Below are 17,841 nucleotides of genomic sequence, written 5' to 3'. Positions count from 1 at the left end.
GAGGCGAGAGAGAGGATGAAACCCTATAGAGTGTCTGTATTTGAGAGCCTGTGTGTGTGTGTGAAAATGAGAGCTTGAGTGTGTGTGTGTGTGTGTGAGAGAGTGAGTTGAGAGCCTGTGTGTGTGTGTGTGAGAATGAGAGCTTGAGTGTGTGTGTGTGTGTGTGAGAGAGAATGAGGACTTGAGTGTGTGTTTGAGAGAAGAAAAAAAGATGTCAGGTGGCTAGAGAAGAAATAGGAAAAGGCCAAGAAAGGGAAGGTGGGGAAAAAAAAAAGCCTGTAACCAACCAATTAGAAAACTAAGATCAGACAGCAAAGGTAAAAAAAAAATAATTTTTTAATTTTTTAGTGATTGGCATATGTTATCTATGGGAAATTGCAAGAGTAGCACTTTCTCTATGCCGATCTCAGGATGTATGAGATCGGCATGGAGAAACTGGAAGCCCACGGGGCCTGCACAGAGAAGACAGCAGAAAGGGCTTCGGTGCCAGTAGCAGTGATCGGCGCCTCCCCAGTAGCCATGCGGCAGCAGTGACAGTGGCAGCAGAGCAACGAGAGAGGTTCCGAGGTTGCTGGCAAAAGAAAGAGAGGAGGGTCTGCCTTCAGTGTGTGCATGTGTGAGAATGGGAGGTGTGTGTGTGAGAATGGGTGCTACAGATGGATTCCAACCTGCCAGCAGCTGACATGAAGATGAGGGCCTGAAGCTGCTGGTAGATCCCAACCAAAGAAAAGTTGGAGACGCCTGCGGGTTTGTCTGAGAGGGAGCGTAATTGTGTGTGTGTTTATATATAAGAAAGGGATGAGAACATTTGTGCATCCCTCTTCCACTAATCCATTAGAATCTCAGGGTGACTGGAAATCAAAGTTCCCAGGTATAGAGAGCATGGATTTTGAAAATCCTTTTTAGTTTTAATTTTTCAGGTGTTATTTGCTGTGTCTGCTGTTTTGAAATGTGTTATTGGTGTTTGGGACATTAAAAAAACACTTTTGAGTTTTTAATTATTTGATCTTTTATTCATCAGCTTTTTAAAAAAATATATTATTATTAGTATGTTTTTAGTATTATGAAATTTATTTCTTGATTTTTGATGTTTGAGGAATGGTGATGGTTCTGTTTTTTCATTGTTGCACTGCATAGATTGTCTGGCTTGGTGCGGTTTCCTGTTCAGTTTTTGTCTGCGCGTTTGTATTTCTACTTTATGGTTGCTCTATTCTGTATTTGGTGAGGGTCTGTTTATGTTCTGCATGTGTGACTGAGGTGAGGTATTCTCCTAATAGGAAGTGTATTGGTGTATTCGGGCTTTCGGAGGGTCAAGTACACTTTGCATATACAGAGTCTCCATGATATGCAAATGTATCTCATGCATACTCGTTGTGGATATCCTGAAAACCTGACTGGCTGTGGGGTCCCCAGGACAGTTAATTCATTCTGTACTATTTTGTCAGGGGTAGGTACCTCCGGTCTTGGAGTGCTACACACAGGGCAAGTTTTCAGGACATCCACAATGAATATGCATGAGATTTTCATGCACTGCCTCCATTGCATGCAGATATACCTCGTGCATATTCATTGTACATGCCCTGAAAACCTGACCCGTGTGTGGCACTCCAGGACAGGAGTTGCTTACCCCTGTACTACATATTGCATGGTTCCTCATCAGTTAACTTGAATATGATTCAGCTTACTGTAATAATAATATGCAGGTACAGTCTATGGGTTAAATTAGGCCAGTAATGGACCTGGGAACACAAAGGTGTGTGACTTGCTGGATAAAAAATGATGTACAGTGGAACTCCTTTTATCCAAAATGTGTTAGGGGCCATGGTTGTTTTGAATATTTAGGGATAATGGAAGTATATGTCTAATAAGTATAAATAGTGTATGGGCATGACGTTCTAGTAACCAGGCCATTGTACGCTGAATCGTAGACTCTGTACCTCTCTTCCTTGTCTCACCGCGGCTGTCTGGCCACCAATTTGTCTCCCAACATGTCTGCCTCCGGCTAATAGCGGCTCTTGTTCCTGGTTGGGTGCCACGTGGCCAACCCTGTAACCCACGATATTGCAGTTGGGACATGAAATAGCCCTCATACACAGAAAGCCTGGAACCAGACTTCCGCATTGTAGGCACCGATAGCCATAGCGAGAGGGAGGGATGGACCCAATGTACCCATGAAAAAGTTATTTATTTTTTACTTCATTTTAGAATGCCTAAAGAAACAGAAACAAAATATAACCATTTGCGTAGTTGAGGATTTTTGGATAGTTTTATTTTTTTCCAGATAACGGAACATGGGCCGAAGCCCAAGATATTTTCCCTATAAAGGGAACTTTTGGATATGTTGAGGTCTATTGTCCTACCTCCCTGAATTCTCCTTATGGACTGTGGGAGGTATGAGGCCAGGTGTAGCACACAGGGCCGGCTTTTGGGGGGTTGCGATCACTGCTATGCTCGTGTGTATGCCACTGCCCTCTCCCTCCCACATCCTTCCATATGATGTCTGCGAGCAGGAGATTCAGGATCATACGTAGGAGGAAGGAGACTTCTGACTGTGGCAGTAAATGAAGGATCAGCCTTCAGGGAGGAGGAGGAGAGGGGGGATGCTATTGGACAGGAAAGAGGAGAGGAGGATGCTGGGCACTTTCGGCAGGGGGAAAGAGCAAGGTAGAAAGGGGGCACTAGTGGCAGGTAAAGGGTAAGAACATAATAAGTTGCCATACTGGGTCAGACCAAGGGTCCATCAAGCCCAGCATCCTGTTTCCAACAGTTGCCAATCCAAGCTACAAGTACCTGGCAAGAACCCAAAATCTAAGTCTATCCCACGCTACTGATGCTAGTAATAGCAGTGATTATTTTCTAAGTCCTCCAAGAACTTATCCAAACCTTTTTTAAATCCAGCTACACTAACTGCACTAACCACATCCCCTGGCAACAAATTCCAGAGTTTAATTGTGCGTTGAGTGAAAAAGAACTTTCTCCAATTAGTTTTAAATGTGCTACATGCTAACTTCATGGAGTACCTCCTAGTCCTTCTATTATGCGAAAGAGTAAATAACCAATTCACTTTTACCTGTTCTAGACCTCTATCATATCCCCCCTCAGCCATCTCTTCTCCAAGCTGAACAGTCCTAACCTCTTCAGCCTTTCCTCATAGGGGAGCTGTTCCATCCCCTTTATCATTTTGGTTGACCTTCTCTGTACCTTCTCCAGTGCAACTATATCTTTCTTGAGAAGGGGTGACCAGAATTGTACACAGTATTCAAGGTGCGGTCTCACCATGGAGCGATACAGAGGTATTATTACATTTTCTGTTTTATTCACCATTCCCATCCTAATAATTCCTAACATTCTGTTTGCTTTTTTGACTGCCACAGCACACTGAGCAGATGATTTTAATGTGTTATCCACTATGACACCTAGATCTCCTTCTTGGGTGGTAGCTCCTAATATGGAACCTAACATTGTGTAACTACAGCAAGGGTTATTTTTCCCTATATGCATCACTTTGCAAATCCACATTAAATTTCATCTGCCATTTGGATGCCCAATTTTCCAGTCTCACAAGGTCCTCCTGCAATTTATCACAATCTGCTTGTGATTTAACCACTCTGAATAATTTTGTATCATCTGCAAATTTGATTACCTCACTCATCGTATTGCTTTCCAGATTATCTATAAATATATTGAAAAGCACGGGTCCTAGTACAGATCCTTGAGGCACTCCACTGTTTACCCTTTTCGAGAATTGTCCTATTCTCTGGGTGAGGGAAGTGTGTGTTGGAAGATGGGTATACTGTACTGGAGCCAATGTGAACAGAGGGAGTGCTATGTCAGAAGGACTTCCAGGGGGTGGGGTGGGGGGGTTTGCACATCAGTTTCAGTTTTCACACCGGGTGCCAGTTAGCTTAGAGTCGGTCCTGGCAACACGACTAGCCTGGGGGCCGGGGCACAAGACCGTGGCCCTCAAAAGTAAGCACAGGAGCCAGAGGATCATAGAATAGTCAGCAAAACGGCTTCTGAGGTTGGGGTGTTTAGAAATGGGAGTAAGTAAAAACCTGCTTTCGAAAATTGATTCACATTTTTTATTTTCAAGGCATTTAAATGAAGGGAAACAAATAATTACAGGAAATGAATGGAGAAGTTTATTCTCTGGCTTACTACACCCATTGGCTGCAAAACTGTTACTTAGCGCTGCTTCCTGTGCCATCTTCTCCGCGATCAACTCTTGTTTGTGCCTCAGTTTGGCCTGGACCCTTTTCCCCTCCAACATATTTATTTTCCTGCCTCTGGTTCTCTTTTCCCATTTTCCTACATTAATGCATGCCTCTGTATCGCTCCATGGTGAGACTGCACCTTGAATACTGTGTACAATTCTGGTCGCCGCATCTCAAAAAAGATCTAATTGCGATGGAGAAGGTACAGAGAAGGGCTACCAAAATGATAAGGAGAATGGAACAACTCCCCTATGAGGAAAGACTAAAGAGGTTAGGACTTTTCAGCTTGGAGAAGAGACGACTGAGGGGGGATATGATAGAGGTGTTTAAAATCATGAGAGGTCTAGAACGGGTAGATGTGAATCGGTTATTTACTCTTTTGGATAGTAGAAAGACTAGGGGGCACTCCATGAAGTTAGCATGGGGCACATTTAAAACTAATCGGAGAAAGTTCTTTTTTACTCAACGCACAAACTCTGGAATTTGTTGCCAGAGAATGTGGTTAGTGCAGTTAGTATAGCTGTGTTTAAAAAAGGATTGGATAAGTTCTTGGAAGAGAAGTCCATTACCTGCTATTAAGTTCACTTTGGGGCGGATTTTAAAAGGAGCGCGAATAGCCTACTTTTGTTTGCGCTCCAGGCGCAAAGAAAAGTACGCTGGATTTTAGTAGAAACCTGGATCGGCGCGCGCAAGGCTATGGATTTTGTATAGCCGGCGCGCGCCGAGCCGCGCAGCCTACCCCCGTTCCCTCCAAGGCCGCTCCGAAATCGGAGTGGCCTCGGAGGGAACTTTCCTTTGCCCTCCCCTCACCTTCCCCTACCTAACCCACCCGCCCGGCCCTGTCTAAACCCCCCCCTTACCTTTGTCGGGGGATTTACGCCTCCCGGAGGGATCCCCGCGCATCAGCGGGCCTCCTGCGCGCCGGGACGCGACCTGGGGGCGGGTCCGGAGGGCGCGGCCACGCCCCCGGGCCGCCCCGGGCCGTAGCCACGCCCCCGGGCCCGCCCCCGGAACGCTCCCGACACGCCCCGAAAACGCCGCGCGGTTCGGGCCCGCCCCCGACACGCCCCCTCCGAAAACCCCGGGACTTACGCGAGTCCTGGGGCTCTGCGCGCGCCGGTAGGCCTATGTAAAATAGGCTTACTGGCGCGCAGGGCCCTGCTCGCGTAAATCCGCCCGGTTTTGGGCGGATTTACGCGAGCAGGGCTCTGAAAATCCGCCCCTTAGAGAATAGCCACTGCCATTAGCAATGGTTACATGGAATAGACTTAGTTTTTGGGTACTTGCCAGGTTCTTATGGCCTGGATTGGCCCCTGTTGGAAACAGGATGCTGGGCTTGATGGACCCTTGGTCTGACCCAGTATGGCATTTTCTTATGTTCTTATGTTCCTTTGTTTAATAGTATTAAAGCTAATGGTAATGATACTTTCAATTTAAAATTAAATCTTTCATCCCGGTGGAATCTCCATGTGCTTTAAAATGTAATAGTTCAGAGACCACGGAACGTTACTGACATCTGGGGAGACTGAGAAAGGAGACTGTAGTGTTATCACCAGATTAGCCAAATTAGAGCTGAGTAAGACAAGATACAAGGAGTTAAAAGTCATTTTGTTCAGGGTCATAAACAGTGAATGGCAAAAGTGGACTTTAAAAGGAACAGAGTTTCAGCCCCCTCCCCCCACACGCACTTTTCCTGGTTTTAAAAAAAAAAACATGTGAAAGCATTCTTCTTCCGTATTTGTAAGGAAGATGGGCAGGAAAGCTTACTCACATTTTAAAATGTATACCTAGACTTTCAATGCCTGATTATGAGGAATTAGAATGATGCAGGGTTGATGGAGGAATTTTAATTCTCGGACAGCAGGCCTTCAGTTTTGGTCTATGAAGTGCTTGTGGGTTTATTATTGACAATACGGACAATGGAAAAGTTGTGGACTAATTACAGCAAATCCTCAGTTCCAGGTTTACATAATACATGGTATCAGTTTCTCTGTAGGATGCTCGAGGGAGTACTATATGTAACGCTTGTGTCTGATTTCACCTTATAGAGAAGAGGATATATTTTATTTATATTCTGCCTTTTGGCACTTCAAAGAGGATTATATTCAGGTACTGTAAGTATTTCCCTGTCCCAAGAGTGTTCACCCACCATCAATCCACGTAGCATCAACTTTCAACCTGAAAGATTCTGTTTTTAACAATGAAGGTAGTAGTAGATCATAGTGCATTTTGGAAAGCTGCCAGGCTATGCTGCAATTAATTTATTGAAAAAAAAGGAACATTTTTCTTTCTTTCTTTTTTTTTTTTTTTTGGGTGGAGGGCAGGGGGAGGAGTTTTTCCTACACTTCATCACTTTCCTATTCATTTTTGTAACTGTACTGGCCACTAGATGGCGTAATGACAGTGAATGGAACCTATTCTTAACAATGGGTCCTATCTTTAACATTGATTGACTTTTCCAGCAAGGGGAGGTCAAATGGAGTGCAAACATTTTTTTTTCTAGAGCCTGGCTATTCTTTATAATAAGGAATCTCTTCCAGATCAGGAAGGCCACTAAGAGGATGAGGGTTATGAGGGCCATTAAGTTGACTGACAGAGTGGTCCAGCCAGTAAGGGGTGACACTAAGGGGAAGTATAAAATATGCTTGCCACAAGGATTTTTCAGAGCTGATTAGTGTTGCCAATTTTTTTTTTTTTTTACTTTAATTTATAACATTAAAAAAAAAAAATCTTGATTTAGAAATCCATATCAATTAACAAAGAAAATCAAAATTTATAAAAGAAAAATGTATAACAGTTCAATTCAAACCATAACCAAGATAAAGCCATTGTAAGGAAAAATTCCATCTTATCCTATACATGCTCATCCTAGAGTCCTTTGACATCAGTAACCACAACTAGAGCAGTTTTATTTTGTAGGAAATTTTCCAAATGAATTGGATCATAGGAGAGAGAGCTATTTCCCTGCGCTTAACCAGATACTTGCAAGGGAATGTAAATAAAAAGATATCACCCAAAGTTACACTCTGTTCTTGATTAAAAAACCCAATCTCCTATGTGCTTTGGTCACTTTAATCATGTCTGGGAATATAGCAATCTTATGTCCCAAAACACCAAACTCTTTACAACAAAAAACTAATTTTAAAGTACAGTTTGTCATACTCACGAGCAAAAAACAAAAAATTGGCAATACTCTGCTCTTTTTAAAGAGCAGAGTATTGCCAATTTAGTGATTTTGTCACTAGATCTGGTGACGTTTTGAATGTGATGTAGATTTTAGAACTGAATGTGATAGGGGGTTAGTTTAGCAATTTTTGAACAAGTTAGCAACAAATCTAGGGACTTTCTCACAACTATAACATTTCTATTAGGTTTCCTACTTATAGGTAAATTTTAAAAGGAGTGCACGCGTGCCCATAAACATGCATATGGGGCACGTGAGCAAAAAATACCCTTAACTTTTATACCGTGTTTGCAAGTACACATGTATCATTTAAAATATCCCTACAGTGCATATGTGTGGAGCATTTCTGCGTGTACTCACAAGTGACAAGAGAGAGAAAACCTGACACTCTGTAAGAGGGGCACTTTCAACTCAGGGTGGGTTTTTTTGGGGAGGCAGTGTAAAACCGCCTCCTCCCAAACCCTCTGTGAATTGAAAGTGCCCCTCTTACAGTGGGAGAGAGAGATTGTCTGTCTGTCTCTCCCCCCCCCCCCCTGCTGTTCAGGATCCCTGTGGCCTAAAATCTCCAGACTTGTGCCTCATCAGGACCATGTTACCTGTGCGCCATGTTCAGCCTTGCAAAATTCGGGGGTTATGCGTGTAAGCCTTGGCCCCACCCTAGAGCGAACATGTCCCGTCCTTTTTCTGCCTCCTTATTCTTAATGTAAACCGGTGTGATATCTCAATTGAGATGAATGTCGGTATATAAAAATAATAAATAAATAAATAAATAATGCATGCACAGGTATTGTACGCAAGTATTTCCCAGCTTCTTAAAATTTGATTTGCTCTCGCGCAGCCAACATATGCATGTATGGGGCCATTTTTTTCGTGAACAATGCCTTTAAAATTTACTTGTTAGATAGCATGTCTGGAAGCAGAGTACAAGAGATTGAGAACTTCTCTGGCTAGAGTACCGCTGGAAAATAGGGATGTGCATTCATTTGCGACGAAATAGGAAATAGAGACGATATTTCTCATTTCGTCGCATTTCGGGAGGGCGATGAAACGATAAGAAAACCCATGAAATTTTGTGTGGTTTTCTTATCATATTTCGGTGGGGGGGGGGGGGGGAGAAAGGGCACATACAACATACCCGAACCCTTCAAATTTAATTAATTGCAAACCCCCTCCCCCCCAAGACTTACCGAAAATCCCTGGTGGTCCAGCGGGATCTCGGGAGCGATCTTCCCCTCTCGGGCCGTCGGCTGCCACTAATCAAAATGGCGCTAATGGCCCTTTGCCCTTACCGTGTGATGGGCTATTGGTGCCATTGGTCAGCCCCTGTCACATGGTAGGAGCAATGGATGGCCCGCGCTCTCTTTCTGAAGAATCTGGGATTCTGTCTCAGCATGGAGGGGAGCTAGCTGGTTCAGCTTTTGGCAGGCAGGGACAGCTTAACATCATTCTCAGGGCAATGGGCCCAGAATTTACAGATGCCTCTGTCACATGGTAGGAGCAATGGATGGCCCAAGATGGCGCCAGCCGTCCATTGCTCCTACCAGGTGATAGAGGCCGGCCAATGGCAGAGATAGCCCCTGTCACATGGTAAGGGCAAAGGGCCATCGACATCATTTTGATTAGTGGCAGCCGACGGCCTGAGAGGGGGAAATCTCTCCCGGGACCCCGCTGGACCACCAGGGACTTTCGGTAAGTCTTTGGGGGGTCGGGAGGGTGGTGGCTTGCAATTAATTAAATTTGAAGGGTTGGGGTAGGTTTTTTTTTTTTAATGTGCCCTTCCCCCCCCCACTGATATATGATAAGAAAACCACACAAAATTAGTGGGTTTTCTTATCATTTCGTTGTCCCCCTGAACAACGACGAAATAAGAAATATCGTCTCTATTTCCTATTTCGTTGTAAAACAAATGCACATCCCTATTGGTAAGCAGTGGGAAAATTGTGATTTAAGTGACTTAATAAGCATGTGGATAAAGATGAACCAGTAAATGTAGTGTATTTGGATTTTCAGAAGGTGTTTGACAAAGTCCCTCATGAAGGCTTCTAAGAAAACTAAAAAATTATGGGATAGGAGGCGATGTCTTTTCATAGATTACAAACTGGCTAAAAGACAGGAAACAGAGAGTAGGATTAAATGGTCAGTTTTCTCAGTCAAAAAGGGTAAACAGTGGAGTGCTTCAGGGATCTATACTTGGACTGGTGCTTTTCAATATATTTATAAATGATCTGGAAAGGAATACAAGTGAGGTAATCAAATTTGCACATGATACAAAATTATTCAGAGTAATTAAATCACAAGTAGATTGAGATAAATTTCAGGAGGACCTTACGTGACTAGAAGATCGGGCATTCAAATGGCAGATTAAATTTTAATGTGGACAACTGCAAGATGATGCTTATAGGGAAAAATAACCCAAGCTGTACTTATATGATGTTAGGTTCCATATTAGGAGCTACCACCCAGGAAAGAGATCTAGGCATCATAGTGGATAATACATTGAAATCATCAGCTCAGTGTGCTGCAGCAGTCAAAAAAGCAAACAGAATGTTAGGAATTATTAGGAAGGGAATGGTTAATAAAATGGAAAATGTCATAATGCCTCTGTATCGCTCCATGGTGAGATTGCACCTTGAATACTGTGTACAATTCTGGTCGCCGCATCTAAAAAAAGATATATAGTTGCAATGGAAAAGGTACAGAGAAAGGCAACCAAAATGATAAAGGGGATAGAACAACTCCCCTATGAGGAAAGGCTGAAGAGGTTAGGGCTGTTCAGATTGGAGAAGAGATGGCTGAGGGGGTATATGATAGAGGTCTTTAAAACCATGAGACATCTTGAACGAGTAGATGTGAATCGGTTATTTACACTTTTGGATAATAGAAGGACTAGGGGCACTCCATGAAGTTAGCAAGTAGCACATTTAAGACTAATTGGAAAAAATTCTTTTTCACTCAACAAACAATTAAGCTCTGGAATTTGTTGCCAGAGGAAGTGGTTAGTGCAGTCTGTATAGCTGCGTTTAAAAAAGGTTTGGATAAATTCTTGGAGGAGAAGTCCATTAACTGCTATTAATCAAGTTTACTAAGGGAATAGCCACTGCTATTAATTGCATCAGTAGCATGGGATCTTCTTGGTGTTTGGGTACTTGCCAGGTTCTTGTGGCCTGGCTTGGCCTCTGTAGGAAACAGGATGCTGGGCTTGATGGACCCTTGGTCTGACCCAGCATGGCAAGTTCTTATATTCTCATGTTACTCCTCACATTGCATCACGTGACCTCCTGAGCTAATTTTTAAACATTCTGATTTGAAGTCTGATATCACAGCAGTCTATTTGCCATTTGAATTTGCTGCTGCCACTCATTCGTTAGCTTGGTGATTCTTTGGGTGGCTTGTTGCTTGACCGCATCTCTATTGAGTTTCTTATTAGCTTTGGTTTTTGGTTGCCAGGTTTTCTATTTAGCATTTGCCAACTTCTCTTATTCTTCAGTTCCTTGCTTCGAGTCTATCACTTTATCATTTTGCAAGTGGAATTTCTGTGATAATTACTTCTTTTCTTTTTAAGCATAAAAAATTCACACTGTGCTTTCTCCTCAAATTCCTTTAACTGGTCACAAAACGTCTGTCTGAAACAATTCAGTTTGGACCCGATCTTTAAATATATTTATGACCATTGTACGTTCAGATAGGGTTTCTGAAGAAATTTTCTGTTTAACCGATAAGATCTTATCCAGAACAATAACAAAAAAATTACTTGACGCAAGCAAATCCTTGGCTTTGCAGGTGAAAAACGCTTTATAGTATCTAAGCATTTTTGGTAAACATTGAGATGCAACCTTGCTTTTCTACAGCTAATCAGTGATCTCTGCTCATAGTAGATGCCATTGTAAACTAAAGATGAAAGCAAAAGATTAGGGCCATGACTCTTCCTGGGTGGAACTGTTCTACTTCTGTCCCACTGCATCTCCAGGATTTAGTGGAAGCCAAGCTTACATGATGCCTTAAATACTCTCAATCTTGAGTTACCTGAAGGATGTGAACTTGCTTATGATATATTTAGCATGAGATAAATGTGTTGTTTTTATTTTGATTGGCACACAGTCACACATTAAGTGAAATGTATTTACTCATATTTTTATTCATACATGATTAATTCTGATATTTTTAGTATATTTATCATAACTGATTTATATTATTGCACAAGCAATGGAAAAATATTGATGCTTATTTGCTTTATTCATTTTTGCATTGACATTTATATCATTGCATTTATCATTTTACTTTGTGTTATTCTGAGTTCAACTTGCACAGTTATATTGCTAATTAGGTTTAAAAGGTAATGTGTCCCTTGCAGGGTATTCCATCTTAAAAGGGGGGAAAATGTAGAGATAAGCTGGGCACCCTAAAAGGAATGTGCATTTGTACCAAGGTCTGCAGGCCTCAGCAATACAAACTGAACCAAAGTTACAGGCCTGTGTAGCACAAAGATTGAGTTCCAGTCATGTGGTGGCCCCTGCAGTTGCCACTGTTCTTTATATCAGACATCTTTCTGTATCTTAGCTGGTACTGCCAAGCCATGGCTTTGACTTACTTTGTTTCTAAACCTTAAGAAATATATAAGCATTCTGCTCTGTTTACATGATCTTTGCATTACATTTTATCTGATTTTAAATGTTAGATAAACCATGTAAGATTAAAATCCCTTACAATCCCCAGCCCATGACCTGAGGGAATTTACCCCACCCAGTTTTGTAGTGTCCAGTGGCTCTCCGGGACTGGGATGTTGACTACCGAGGAAGGTGAGGGTTACACTTTTATCACAAAGGTGGCCATTAAGTTTTTGGGAAGACATTGATGTTTTGCATACTTCAAGTGATCGTGAATACTCAAAAAAAACCCAAACAAACAAAAAAAAAAAACCTGAAGGCTTGTTTTAACATAGAGATGCCATGTAAAGATGGAAAAGAATGTTGCATGCTAACACATAACATAGTAGATGACAGCTGAAAAAGATCAATTGGCTCATCCATTCTGCCCAGTTATTACCAACAAGGATATATCCCAGCTGCCAGCTATAAAGAGTGGCCAATTTTGGAGGACAGTTTCTGTCATCTTCATCCTTTGTACTCTAGCCCAGTGTTCCCAGCCCTCTCCTGGAGGCACATCTATCCAATCAGGCTTTCAGGGTTGCTATAATGGATTTGCACACAATGGGTCTCCACAGAATGGAAATCCTATCTCGTGCATTCATTGTGGCAATCCTGAAAACCCGACTGGATAGGTTAGCCTCCAGGAGAGGGTTGAGAAACTCGGACCTTGCAGGATAGTAAAGAAGCTAGAACAATTTAGTTCACATCCAGCACTAGAGAGCAAATGATCTTCATACAGTTACGAAACAGAAACCATACAAGCCTATGGGCCGGATTTTAAAAGCTCTACGCGTGTAAATTGCCTTATGTGCGCCGGGCCTATTTTCAAAAGGTCCGGCGATGCGCGTAAAGCCCCGGGATGCGTGTAAGTCCCAGGGCTTTCAAAAAGGGGCGGAGCAGGGGCGTGGCCAGAGGCTTCCGGCACAGTGGCCATTTGCTGCTGTGCCGGGGATCGTGCGCTGGCCGACTGCTGGCGCGCAACTTACTTCAGCCCCAGGACTGAAGTAAGTTTGTAAATAACAGAAAAAACAAGGAAAAGGTAGGGGGGAAAGGGCGGGGGAGGCGAGGTGGGGTGGGAGGGAATGGGGGAAGGTGGCTCGGCTCGGCGCACGCAAGGTGCACAATTGTGCGCCCTCTTTTGCGCGCTGACCCCCAATTTTATAACATGTGTGCGCGCTGGGTAGCGCACGTGGACGCACTCACACATCTATTAAAATCTACCCCATGTGTATTGTGTATACCAGGATTTTCTAGCACTGCGCTTATATTATGCATACATTATTAATGAATAGAAAATTATGCATCAGATCTCCTGGGAACGCATTTTCTCAGAATAAAGAATTATAAGTTTTCGAGATCAGGGGCAGAACCAAGATGGCTGCTGCATAGCAGACACGTTTCAGCACAGCTCCTGGGAACTCCCGGTATATATATATTTTTTTTACTATTGCCACTGATATTCTTTTCCTCAATGGGGAAACAGAAAGGAGCTTTTCGGCAGGGCCAGACAGCAAGTTCGCCTGTTCCCTTTCGCCAAACATGATTGACTGAAGCGTGATTCACCCAGAGTTCGGTGATCGAAGCCGGCTTGGCTGGACTTGGACACCAGCCCATCAGTGGCAGATATATCTCTTAGCCCTGATCACCGTTTCACTCCATGCCCTCCCGCTGGACATGTTGCCTCGGTTGAGGCCTTTTTAGGAGCATCTGGGGAGCTGGAAGGCTCCGTTTTTTTTATATCTGGCCCAGCCTCTGCCATCTTGCCAGTGCAATTCCAGCGTGTGATCGCCAAAGAAGGGCCTAGAGGGGCACGGCTTACTGTGGAAAGTTCGGTTCCAATACCTCCATTGATGTAGGATTTGAAAAAAGCAGGTTTGGCAGAAATAATATCTACTGGGACTCCTACCCTAAAAAAAAAACTAAAACCTTTGCTCCATCTCTCTGACTTTCGCACGGTCCTACAAACCACTATTCTTTCTAAAATCGATTACTGCAACTCTCTCCTCTCATCCACCCCCATCTTAAAGGATTTACACTGGCTCCCTATCGCCTCCTGATTCCAGTACAAAACCCTCTCCATCATACATAAAGCACTTCACAACACCAATATGAGATGATTCAATGACTCTCTGCTATTCCATTCCCCCTCTAGACCGACCAGAAACCAGTACCTTGCCACTATACGTACACCCTTCCCCAAACTCACCAATCTTGCAACATCTAAAGCACGCGCTCTCTCCATTGCCAGCCCAGTCCTATGGAACTCGATGCCTGCAAATCTCCGTCTGGAACCTTGCCCAAAGATCTTCAAGCAAAAATGAAAGGCGTGGCTGTTCACTCAGGCTTACACCTAAGCTCCCTCATCCCCGCTATAACCTCTCAACTACTCAGTTTCCCCTCTGTACCCGCCCATTATATCTTTCCTCCCACCATTTGTACAATATCCTCCTCCCTTTAATCACCCCCTCCCTTTCCCTTCATTGCTGCCCTTTCTAACCCATTAACCTTATTCCATGTAACTTAGTCTTAGTCATGTAACTAATAGGTAACTTAGCTCTAGTCATCTTGTAAATTGTGTGTGTGTGTGTGTATATATATATATATATATATATATATATATATATAGCCTATTTTGTATTATATTTTGTTATTGATCTTTTGTTATTGATCTTTTCACGTTCCCTGTCAAGCGCTAATTTAGCAGAGTTCTCTGTTTATTGTAACCCTATGTGATATCCCATTGAACGTCGGTATGTAAAACCTGTTAAATAAAAATAAATAAAATAAATAAAAAAAGTTCTAAAAGTTCCAGAGAAAGCACTTCCTCCTATAGAGAAGGGTTTTTCCCCCAGCTAATAGAAGAGCACTGGATAATAATGCTGTGGATTTTCCTTCTAATCTAACTGATTTTCTTGAAAATTCTGGAGAAGAAACTGATTGATCGAGCTACATTATTAGTGTCATCTGTCCTTAAGCAAGATCGCAATAATATTCTGCATCTTTATTTTGGAAATAAAGACTTTATTTAGAGGCCAAAAGATTTGGATTTTTCCAGATATAACTAAGGCAACGCAAGAACGGAGGAAGAAGTTCTTAGCAATGAAGGACTCAGTTTTTTCCTTGGGAGCAACCTGTATTATTCGTTATCCCTGTAAATGTGTGATAACTCTTGATTTTACCAAATTTGTTTTCTTTGATCCTACCCAGTTACAATTTTTCTTGGAAGCTCGTCGAGGAGTTCAGACCCTTTCTAATACGAATAGAGAGGATATTGTGTAAAGTGGGTTGTTTTTTCTGTTAAGCAGCTACCTTCCTGTTTATTAAGTAAGCTGCATAGTTTTAAAGCCATTCCGCATAGTCTTTTCCCATATGTTCCTCCTCCCACATATTGTAGTCTAAAGTGGCAACTAGAATATTTTTCCTTTGGTGTGATTACTGTATAATTCTTCTGTTTTCAATATGCCAGTATTTCTATATTGAATATTTTATGTATATTTGATTTGAAAATTATAGAGTAAAAAAAAAAAAGAATTGTTTTCTAGACTCTGCGAATGTTGCCCCTTCTTTTATTATTGGACCAGTGCTTTTCAATATATTTATAAATGATCTGGAAAGGAATATGGCGACTGAGGTTATCAAATTTGCGGATGATACAAAATTATTCAGAGTAGTTAAATCACAAGCGGATTGTGATACATTACAGGAGGACCTTGCAAGATTGGGCATCCAAATGGCAGATGAAATTTAATGTGGACAAGTGCAAGGTGTTGCATATAGGGAAAAATAACCCTTGCTGTAGTTACATGATGTTAGGTTCCATATTAGGAGCTACCACCCAGGAAAAAGATCTAGGCGTCATAGTGGATAATACTTTAAAATCGTCTGCTCAGTGTGCTCCAGCAGTCAAAAAGCAGAATGTTAGGAATTATTAGGAAGGGAATGGTTAATAAAACAGAAAATGTCATAATGCCTCTATATCGCTCCATGGTGACCGCACCTTGAATACTGTGTACAATTCTGGTCACTGCATCTCCAAAAAAGATATAGTTGCGATGGAGAAGGTGCAGAGAAGGGCAACCAAAATGATAAAGGGGATGGAACAGCTCCCCTATGAGGAAAGGCTGAAGAGGTTAGGGCTGTTCAGCTTGAAGCAGAGACGGCTGAGGGGGGATATGATAGAGGTCTTTAAAATCATGAGAGGTCTTGAACGAGTAGATGTGAATCGGTTATTTACACTTTCGGATAATAGAAGGACTAGGGGGCACTCCATGAAGTTAGCAAGTAGCACATTTAAGACTAATCGGAGAAAATTCTTTTTCACTTAGTGTACAATAAAGCTCTGTAATTTGTTGACAGAGGATGTAGTTAGTGCAGTTGGTGTAGCTGGGTTTAAAAAAGGTTTGGATAAGTTCTTGGAAGAGAAGTCCATTAACTGCTATTAATCAAGTTGACTTAGGGAATGGCCTCTGCTTTTACTGGCATCAGTAGCATGGGATCTTCTTGGTGTTTGGGTACTTGTCAGGTTCTTGTGGCCTGGTTTGGCCTCTGTTGGAAACAGGATGCTGGGCTTGATGGACCCTTGGTCTGACCCAGTATGGCATGTTCTTATGTTCTAAACAGGCCAAGAATAACTGTATCAAGTATTTGATATAAGCAACTTTTTTCTATGTAATATAATTTCCAGGGATGTCTGGAAATAGAAATGGTAATACCGTTTTCCTAAAATCGAAAACCCTTTTTTGATGAATGTGAGTGATTTACATAGTCTCTATTTTAAGAATTTGGAATTCCTAGTTTCTTGGCCACGGCAAAGTGTTCTGACTGGTGTGCGTGTGTATACATATCTATCTGTCTGTTTATCGTGATCTTGGGCTTCTGTGATTCTGCCCATGCATAGCACTTGGGCCATGGCCCACCCACTTTTTTTCTCAGGCCCACCTAAGTTTTTTCCATTGTTTTGCTATAGGGCCAAATGGCTAATGGCAAACAGCATCATGGTGCAGTCAAACAGATTGCCTGGTGGTGACTTTGGCAAGCGACATTGCAGTCCAAACAAATGCTGCTAGTGTCAGGAAGCAGGCTCAGCAGTCGCAGGGTAGAAGGTGGAAACCATGCACTCAGGGGAGGAGCCAAAGCTGGATCAGAGTAGCTCATGGCTGCAGGAGCTTTTCCAGCCAGCATTTACGTGATGATCAGCAATAGCAGGCGTCCCTCCTATTACAGAATATCAGCATCACTGGGAGGACAGGCAGCCTGTCCTCAGATTACTCATCTGAATGGTGCTGCTGTCAATGTGAGACAGCTTGAGGAGGTGTGAGGGGGAAATGTGGGGGAAGGAGGAGAGGGGTGAATGAAACTGCTAAGAATGGGGGGGGGGGGGAGGGGGAGAGGAGTAAGTGTGAGACTGCTGGGGATTGGGGAGGGGTAAGTGTAGACTGCTGGGGATGTAGGGAAAGAGGAGAAGGATGAATGTGAAACTGCCAGGAAAAGGTGGAGAGAAGGATGAGTGCAATACTGCCAGGGACAGGTGGACAGGGCTAAGGGTGAGACTGCTGGGGATGGGTGAGGAGGGAGAGGGGGTGAATGTGAGACTGCCAGGGATGTGGGGAGAGGGGTGAGTGTGAGACTGTCGGGGGCAGGTGTATAGGGGGAGAGAGGTGAATGAGAATACTGGGGATGGTGGGGAGGAGGAGAGGGGTGAGTGTGAGACTCCTAGAGATTGGTAGGAGGAGAAGGGCAAGTGTGAGACTGTTAGGAATGGGAGGGTATAAGAAGGCTGAGTGTGAAATTGCTGAGG

Source organism: Rhinatrema bivittatum, chromosome 1, assembly GCF_901001135.1.
Source record: "Rhinatrema bivittatum chromosome 1, aRhiBiv1.1, whole genome shotgun sequence".
NCBI classification, from domain to species: domain Eukaryota; kingdom Metazoa; phylum Chordata; class Amphibia; order Gymnophiona; family Rhinatrematidae; genus Rhinatrema; species Rhinatrema bivittatum.
The sequence above is the reverse complement of the archived record's forward strand: the minus strand, read 5'-3'. Positions refer to the sequence as shown.